Source organism: Neolamprologus multifasciatus, chromosome 23 (assembly GCF_963576455.1).
Source record: "Neolamprologus multifasciatus chromosome 23, fNeoMul1.2, whole genome shotgun sequence".
Lineage (NCBI taxonomy): Eukaryota > Metazoa > Chordata > Actinopteri > Cichliformes > Cichlidae > Neolamprologus > Neolamprologus multifasciatus.
The window spans coordinates 35,021,791-35,031,409 of record NC_140460.1 but is presented as its reverse complement, the minus strand read 5'-3'; the positions used below and the strand labels follow the sequence as shown (position 1 = coordinate 35,031,409).

Genomic DNA, 9,619 nt, shown 5'->3' with positions numbered 1-9,619 from the left:
TCATATGTGTTGCGAAGAGTTTATGTTGATGGAAATTAATGTTTTGCTGTTGGGCTTTCAGAGGGCCTTTTCACACCTGGAAATTTGAATGAAGGTTTATATACTACTGTATATATTTGATCCAACTTGTTTTCATATCACATTAAAATTATTCAAGAAGATAAAATGGCTTGAATTCTACTTAACCCTTTAGCAGATGTACAACAAAATGTTCCAGATTCCTGAGAAAGAAAGGCGAAATCTATTAAAATCTTAAAAAAAATTTTTTTTATATTACCTAATTTATAATTACTAATTCTAAATTGGTTTTAATTTAAAGATCAAATTCAAATTATATTTGACCATTTAAGATTTGTACATTTATACGTTCATTCTCTCTTTGTCATTATCTGTTTCCCCTCCTGTTTTTCTTTTGCCTTCTCCATCACCGCCTTCCCCTCTCTCATCTCCACCACATCCTCTTCCTCCTCACCTACAGCTTTTACACGTGCTATAGGCTATAGATAAAACTGAGGTGAGGACAGCCAAAGCAAAACGTTTCAGACATTTTTAATATTACATGTTTAGGGTATATTTTTTTCATGAAAAAAATACTTATTTAACACAATTCAGTGGACTACACGCTGAACATACAGGATGGAAACATTAATCTTATTGTATTAGTATTTATCTGGTATCAGCATCAGCGTTGGTATCAATATGATCAATATTTGGATCGATCTGCTCACCCGTGCTCATTTTGTTTTAAAATGCTGCAGCTCATCCTCTTTTAATAAAACCAATACTAGACCATGGTCAAGTCAATTTTGCTAACATTTTAAAAAAGTAATAGTTCCTTGTCAAATCAAATCAAATCAATGTTTTTTTTATTCATATGTTTTGCATATGTTGTTACGGCCCTAGGTGAGCCTCCTCCTGAAGTTGCCTGTGTGGGCGTGTCCTATCGTCTCTCCTGCCTTAGGTGCCACCTTTTTCTTTTGTACTGCTGCCTCCCATCAACAATTAAAGGTATTTAAGGGCAGAGAAAAGTGAGCTCTGGTGCCAGAATGCCATGTGAGTGGTTGCAGCTAGTGAGCTGTGTTTTGTGATTGTTTGCTCCTGCTCAGTGGAGAGGAGCGCATTTGGTGGCTAACCCTTTTCTCTTTGACTTACTTTTCAGTAATACTGACCAATGCTTGAGTTTTGTTTTGTTTCTTTAAATGGCGATAGCGGCTGGTCCAACTCTTTTAGTTGAGTTATTAATAGAAACTTTAATAAAACTCTTTAATTTAACCATTTTGCCTCTCTGTCTCTTTTTTTTGACCCAGACACATTTTGTTACTTCCCTTTATCCCCTGGACCTTTTTAGGGGAACGTAACAGTTATGTATCAGGGACAGAACAGAAACAGTTCTTATTACCATGGCAAATGTTTTAGCGCTAGCTGCTGACTCGGAGTAGACGGAATCTTCTGGATCCATGATATCTTTAAACGCTGTCTTGAATGTCTCGCTCAGCTTCAGCTCAGCTTGGCAGACAAATCCTTTTCTGTGGTAATGGGAGAATTCTCTTTATGCTCAGCAACTGTCTCATGTGGTATTCCCCAGGGATCGATTCTTGATCCCATTTTCATCTCTTATCTCTATGCCTCCCTTGGGATAGATGATCTGTAAATACAATGGTAATTTCCACTTTTATGTGTTGTAATACACAAATAAATGCTCCTGAATAAATGATAAATGATACTGAGAGGCCGTCATAAGATATTGCACACATTAGTTTAGATAGATAGAACTGTCATGCTGTTCCAATTGAGAAAAAAATGTGAAAAATGTACATATCGTTCTTGCTTTCATCTCATTACATCTCCAAGACTCTTACATTTTGAGAAGCAAGACCAAATATATAGAATTGTTTTAAGACTTTTATTAATTAAAACTTTAAAGCCTTACATGGTCTTGCTTCCACTCACATTATAGATTTAGTTACATCTGATGAATTGAGATGCTCCATGTGTTCCAATAGTCAGGCCCTCCTACTGTTCCCACAGCCTCATTATAAAGCCTCGTTATAAAAGGAAATCAGGTATTTACTGCAGCTGTGCACGTAATGCAGCTGTGGAACATTAACAATTTTTGCAGATGTGTTGGAGAAGTCTTTTTCAACTTTTAAGGAAGGAATTGAGGCTAGCAAGCTCAGAAAAACTGATTTAAACCAGTCCACAAGAACTTTATTTATTCATTTAATATATGCTTTAACCTTTATTTAGCCTAGAAAGCATTCTGTGTTTTCAGTCCACATCAAATTGAAATTTAAGCAGGCAATTTACTTAAGAAAGCACCCTAAATGTGCCTTTTTGGAAAATATGCTAAAAGGTGCCATTAGGGTTTCATGCTTTGCCTGAATATTTTATTAGAGTTCCATTGAACTTGAAAAAAAAATCACATTACTCACATAAATGAGGAGCAGTTTGTGCTTTCTGTTGTAACTGAAAGTTCACACCTCAAGCCAAACTTTGGTTTTGTTTCGGCTTGTTGTTTATCTCCTGATTTCTGCACCCTGGCATCAACTTCCACATTTCTGAAGCAATACATAAATCTAAAGCTGAATGGACTCCATATGAAATGTGTATTTTAAAGGAATCATTTTAGCGCTTCTGCTGCTTTGTTTATATTTTCTAGTGAAATACTGTCAGTAATGTTTAAAATTTTCCATATTTGTCTATTAATATGTTGCTCATATGATCAAGTTATCCATTGATCCATTTTCTTGGTGAAAATGATTGATTGCATTGATCTCTTAGTTTATTAGGAACACGGTGTTAATGCACTAATCAGTATGTTGAATCACTTTTCCTTTATATTTTATAATTTGATATACTTTTTGTATTCAAGCCATATTTAGAGCTAAAGAAAAAAATCTGGAGGTACAGTAGAAAAAAAACCCTGAATGCTTTGCTCTCTCCGCTGGTTGTGACTGTGGCTGTGGGTGAAGAGCATCTCAAAGTCAAAGAAACATAAATAACAAGTGACATACAGAACAGTGTTTTCTTTTGCATTTGTTGGTGTCACTTCTCAGTTGGGATCAAAGATCAGCTTTTCAAGTTGATGGTGCCACTAAAACCCCAGAGCAGACAGAAAACCTTTCTTGAGTATTGCATAGTTGTCCTTTTTCCTGCTCTGTTTGCAGAGCACACTGGCAGCTCTACTGGTGGTATTGCACTGCTATGGTGTACTATTACACTAGAGGTGGATGCAGTTTGAAGTTGAGGGTTTATTTTTCTTTCAGTATTCATTCTGGGTTTGAATTCTGTGACAACTTTGAATAAGTTGGCCCACTCTGCCTTGGGTTTACGTTTATATTAAACATTTCTCCCAGCATGTCCAATACCAATATTCAGTGCCAAGAAAGGTAGAAAATAAGTTTGGAAACTGTGGATGGGCATGCTGCCTCTGGGTTTTGTGTGCAGGAACTATTGGAATAAATCCCTGAAAAGACTGCCACTGAATTTTGAAACACAGCTGGTCATCACATGAAAATTCTGATTAATTCCATAATCTGTCAGGTGATTCGGACAGTGGGAGTTACATATCTGGTGATTTTGTTCTTTTACACGTTACTGTAAGTTTATACCAATGATATGGAAAGTTGTGATTTATCAAAAATGTTCTCTTCTCTTGCACAATGTCATATCATTGTCCTGCACTTGAGGCTGTAAAAATAGATGAAACCAATTTTAAAAATCCAGACTATTTTGAATTGCATGGATTTAGAGTTGTTTCTTTATGCACCTTGGCATATTACCTACACCTACGAGGTAAAATGTATTCCTTATCCTCCATCTTCTCTAGGCCCCTTTCTGGATATGAGGTTTGACTCATTTTCTCATCAATAAATCTGCAATTCAAAGTGTTGCAATGAGATTTGAACAGTTTGTTTCGAAACTTGTTTATGGAACATATTTACGATCCATAAATCTCTGCGGTTTAAGGCATTCCAAACAGATCCTAGAACAGTTACCTGACTATGAAATGGTTGATAAATATCATTGGAAACCACTGCAGATCTCAGTGACAGGTGACATTTTATGATTGTAACACTCTTAATAACACATTGTCTGTATCGTGTCAGATGTGTGATGTATAGCTTCAGAGGCAGATGCAGAAATGCTGCCTTTTGCGTTCCTGTATCACCTTTCTAGTGCTTGTAAAGAAACGTCTCAGGGAATGATCTTAAAAACTTAGCTTGTGACACCAATTGCTTATTCAAAATCACAGGACACCCTGTTGGGAATAACAGGATGTTTTCCTGGTGGCCTGAGGGTTTGCATTGACCCCCAATGAACTTTAAGCTTGGCCAGCAACAATTAGCAAGTCTACTCATAACATTTTGACAGAAATGGACAAAATGGAAAGTAAAAGGAAAAGAGGAGTGCGGGCTAGCTAATAAAAGACAAATACTACCAAATAGGTACCAAAGACAAAGCACAGTAAAATAGTATTTTTGCACCAACAAGGTGATTCCCAAAGAGCTAATAGCCCATAAATACTGAATACAATGTTTTCCATATAGAAGTTGTGAAAACTGGTTAAGTGGAGAACAAAAGAAGCAGTGCCATGGTTTAAAAAACTATCCGCAGAAGGACAGCATCTGACGCTCATGTCAATGAGAAATAGGAAAATAGAAAGAAAGATATATAAATAAGAAAAGAATCAATCAAGCAAAGATCTGACACAGAACGCAGATATGTTAGTCAAAAACCTGTTTCAATCTATAAAGTAACCGAATTGATGTTTATACTCCCACATTTAAGGTGGCACATTGGACGTATCTGAGAATTCGTAAATTAACTACTAAAATAAATTTTTATGTTCAGGGATGCAAGTAAATAATTGGAATTTGGCATTGCAATAAAAAAATTATAATTAAGACTGCTTGACTATTTCTTTCAGCACAAAACAGCAATTACTTTAGCAAGCAAAAATAACAGTTACAGTTTGATTAAGTCAACCATATGTATGTTTAGTAATAAACATCTGTCTGTAAATACAGGAAGGCTATAAAAATAGCTTGAAAAGAAAACCAAGAGTTTTAAATACCTAAAGGTTTTGGCTAACAAAGTTTAATCAATATCTCTTCTGCTTTCCTCACCACAGTGCAAGTTCATGCCTCGTGAGGCAGTGCCCTCTCTAGCCCTGGAGGCAATCCATGCAAAAACCTGAGGTACACAATACCACTGTAATGATACTGAAGAGAGGCAGTGGATAAAGTAGGATCTAACTAATCTATCTTCCACCTTCTTCGCCTTGTGTAACAACTAGAGCCCTGGAGTGAGGGGCATTAATTTATGCCCCAGTGTAATTTTGATTTTATTTAAAGAAACAAGATGGTGTCGCTTGTTATGTAACTTGCTCTCTTACTCACTCTTTCCTCTCCTCTCTCTCTCTCTGGAGGTGAGACAGAGTTCAGCTGGGAGCCATATTTTAAATGCCATGGGTCACTTTTTAAAAGATCAACATGGATTCTAACTGACGGATTTTCCTCAGCACAAAATTAATGCCTTGAGGTGGCGGCGTGTCACCCATGGACGTGTGATTTCATTCTCTTTTAATTGTCTGCACAGTGAGAAACTGAACCAAGAGCAGAGATTAAAGGATTCTTTTAAAGAATCATTTCAAAGCGCCCAACCATCTCACCCATGACTAATTTAGTTAGACTGTATTAAAGTAACAGTATGGAAAATGCCTCAGTTATGGGATGCTGTCATGTCATTTGGAAACTCTAGAAGACCAACCACATGTACCGTACTAGCATAACACCTTTTCTTTTTATGCTAGCTCAAAACAGATCTTTTGACTAAAGCTGCTGATCATAACAATGACTCCACATTCTAATCAACTGCACTTCTTTTAATGTCCGACTGACTAAAAATGGCGTGTCTATATATAGTTACAAGAAGCCCAGATTGTAAATATTTCCCTGCATATTTTCAGCAAACAAAAACAATGTTTCCTGCTATGCTGCCAAATCTGTGAGTCTGTACTGAGGTACAGTAGTTCTTTGAGTTAAATGTCACGCTCAGAACGAAAACATTCTGATGTTTAGCAACCACTGTGCTTGCCATTTTCAGAAGCTTAGTTTTGGAGGTTAGCTGGCAATCATTTTTTTAATTAACACTAAACAAAGCCAAGAGTGGGGCACACTTCCTCCCCTTCCATGTGCATACATGGAAATCTGGAGGTGGGGATAACAGTGGCAAGACCTCAGCACAGAACAGCAGTTATCACTGACAACAAATGCATTAATAGTCAAATACAACAAAGGAACAAGGAAGGAGCTTGGGTGGTAATAGGTTTCAAAGTGGGTTATAGATGTGAAACAACTGTAGGTAGGCTAAATCACCTATGAACAACTGAGGAATTCATGGAAAAGGTTTTTCCACAGATTTTTCAGACTGATTTCTTAGAAATTAAAATCCCTTTTAGGAAGAACATAAATATCTATCAAATTTGATGGTACATGTTGAATTGTCACCTTATGTTTGGGCTTTGGAAAGAGTCAGGGGATCACAGAGGTCATTGGGTTACATTGTCTGGAAACCACAGTTCTTTGCACCAAGTTTTGTGCCAATCCACCCACTCATGTTGGAGCCACTGGACATGGGCCTAAAGTGCCTGGCAAGCTAAAGTGAGCAAACGAGTAACAAAGCTCATTGCACTCCAGCAGAACGAGCCAGCAGAATTCTGTACTGACAGGCCCATGTGCCTTTCATCTGCACCCTGATGATTTCCCTCTACAGAACAGGGGTCATTGTTTGTGAAAGATACACACACACACAAGAGTGGTTTATATATTACCCTAATCTTCCTCACGTATTTGTTTTAAATCTTGTCTGGCACTCAGATATAATCCCAGTATAATAAAGACCTGCTCATCAATAGATTCAAGCTGCTAATCCTCAAATGATGCCACTCTGGGCTTCCAGCTGATTGAACACAGTTTAACTTTTTTTGCTACCTGAAAAGTTTTCACCTATAAGATTGCATGGTTCAGGAATGACGTGGGCCACTATGTAATATGGTAATCGTAACCACCCTCATCTTTTTCATCTTTATGGACTCATGGGGAGAAAAATGAATAGGGAATCTGCAGCAGGAGCAAGAATAATGTCGTACTGATGTTCTCTCCAAGTGGTTAAGTGTCACAGTAAGCTACGCTGTCACTTCACAAACAGAATAAGAGATTCGTTGAAGACGAAATGCCATGCCAGCATGGGTGGCTGAAAGAGAATACATACATAGGAAAGCAGGGAAATGTGGTTGTAAGCTCGCTGTGAGTGTTATTGCATTACCTAGAGCTGTGTCTGCCCCCCCCATGCATTGCATCTCTGCACAGTGAGGGAGTCAAAGGAAAATGTCAACCAAATGCTTCCCATTTAGCAGCATCTGGTCCGATCCCTGAAGATTCTGGCCATTTATTATGTCAGGTAATTGTTTGGTAATCTTACAGCTTCTATTGCCCAGCTTTTGAAGGTGTTGCAAGGCTTCTTATGAAAAACATCTCCAAAAGGTAAAAGCATGTATTCCTTTTCACCTCAATCTCAGAGTTTGGACATTCTGAATGTTGCACAAGCCCTTCACTTTGAAAATACATTACGGCACAGGGAGCCGTTGCATCTGACCAGGACACATTCAAAGGAAAACACGCATCCACCCTTGCTTGCACTATGCCCTTGTATTATAAGTGTGAGAATCTGCTATTACAGATACACACTTCAGTCGGGGTTGTGATTATGTGTCAGCGGGTGTGGGGCAGTGGGGAGGAGGTATGGGGTTGTTATCTTCATGGCTGAACAAGAACTAGATAGAGGAAAGGGAACATCTTTCAAAAACTCCAACCAGGACTCATGGAGATAAGGAGAGAGCGCTCCATTGGCCTCGCATTGTAAAAGGGAAAATTGCGGCGGAATCATCACAAAAGGACCCCATACCCCCCTTGCAATTTACTTTCCGGATAAGGAATCATTGTAAATCATATTTTAACACACAGAGCGACCACAGCTGTGAAGGCTAATATATACTTCATGTGTGATGCTACCAGTCTTACACAGGCCCTTCTGCTTTTTAAGCATTGCCCAGAACATGCAGAAGATAAACTCAATGCTGTAGTATACATGAATTTAAAAGTAAAAACACAAAACATTTTTATTGTCTTTACATTTTTTCTCTAAAACGTGTTTTATACATTGCAGATTTGTTATATGTGGTACATTTGTTGGAAGAGGGCAATGGAGCAAGCTTCCAATGATGTCCTACTGAAATGAGTACCTATGAATTCTAAAACGCAGTATTGGTGTTCATAAGAAGTATTCGTTAAGGCAGCTGTTCCCAAACTTTTTTTGCCAGGCCCCCCTTTGTTTTACAAGAAAAATGTCCCCCCCCCAGCGCAAACACATCCTTTAACCACACACACCCATATTTTGCTCCACTGCGGTTTATTTCACACCTCAAACATTTAGTAAACAATTAACTAAATACAAGTAATCTCCAATAAATTACAGGTAGTAAGAAAATAAACTACTAACTCTTTTACGCTACGTCCGCACCTACACGGGTATTTTTGAAAACGCAGCTGTTTCTATGTGTTTGGACCTTTCCTCCACACGTAAACGGCGTTTCGAATCACCCAAAACTGAGATTTTTTAAAACTCCTTTTTTGCATTTACGTGAGGACGAGGAATACAGAGTTGGTCACGCAACGTCAAAGGTATGTGCCTTTTTTCACGTTACGCTGTGCGCCACGTTATTGTTTATATGAGATGAATTGCAGAATGGCAGATAGTCAGATTAAGAGTATTTTGTCTCTATCTGCAGGTTTACACGCTTACATACACACACACAGTTAATGTCCCTCTATTTACAAAGGCAGAGGCGTCACGGTGTGATTAATTTACATTTAGTTGTTTTTTTCCTGTGTAATAATATTCAACACTGCTATCAATACATTTTTCAAAAAATGCCTCTCTGTGCAAAATGGGTTCAAAAACATAAACAGCTGTGGGATGCTATTTGTCCGTGATTTGAACCGCGGGAACAAATTGTGGCAGGATCAGCCTGATATTATTTGTATCCCGCTGTAACTTTACTGTAGCTAACATCTCCAAAATGTCATGAGTAGTTAGTCATTACAAGAAGTGTTTGTGAACTAAAAATCAAGAATGTGGGATGCTGTTTGTCCGTGATTTGAAGAACCCAGCCCGTGCTCCCCACGAAGGGAAAACCAATTGGTTTAATTCTGCAGGGCAGACCTACCTCGGCACTTGTGCAGGTGAAGGGTAGATTTGCTTCACCATATTTTCTAGTGTTTGGCTTAGAATGAAGTTGGTTTGGAAACATATTCAACGATGCTTCATCTCCTGCTTTGCATTTGTGTGGGCGCCCCGTCAAAATCTGTCCAGTATGCTAGCACCTGGTTATTGGGGGGGGTTTCCGTTTTCCGTTTCATACCGCGCCCTCCCTGCAATGGCTCTGCGCCCCCCCTAGGGGGCGGGCCCCACACTTTGGGAAGGTCTGCGTTAAGGTAATGTGCCAGTGTCCTTCACCGTCTGTGCCTTGACACACCAGCTGTAGCAATTTTGCCCA

At 38.6% G+C, this 9,619-nt stretch overlaps 1 long non-coding RNA gene across 1 annotated transcript; it reads left to right on the top strand.

Moving 5' to 3' along the window:
* Nucleotides 1-5,961: 5,961 nt before the first annotated feature.
* LOC146492071 (uncharacterized) lies at nt 5,962-9,056 on the top strand. Its single transcript, XR_014872222.1, has 2 exons — nt 5,962-8,651; nt 8,709-9,056. It is a non-coding gene; the product is annotated as an uncharacterized LOC146492071 (long non-coding RNA).
* Nucleotides 9,057-9,619: the final 563 nt, after the last annotated feature.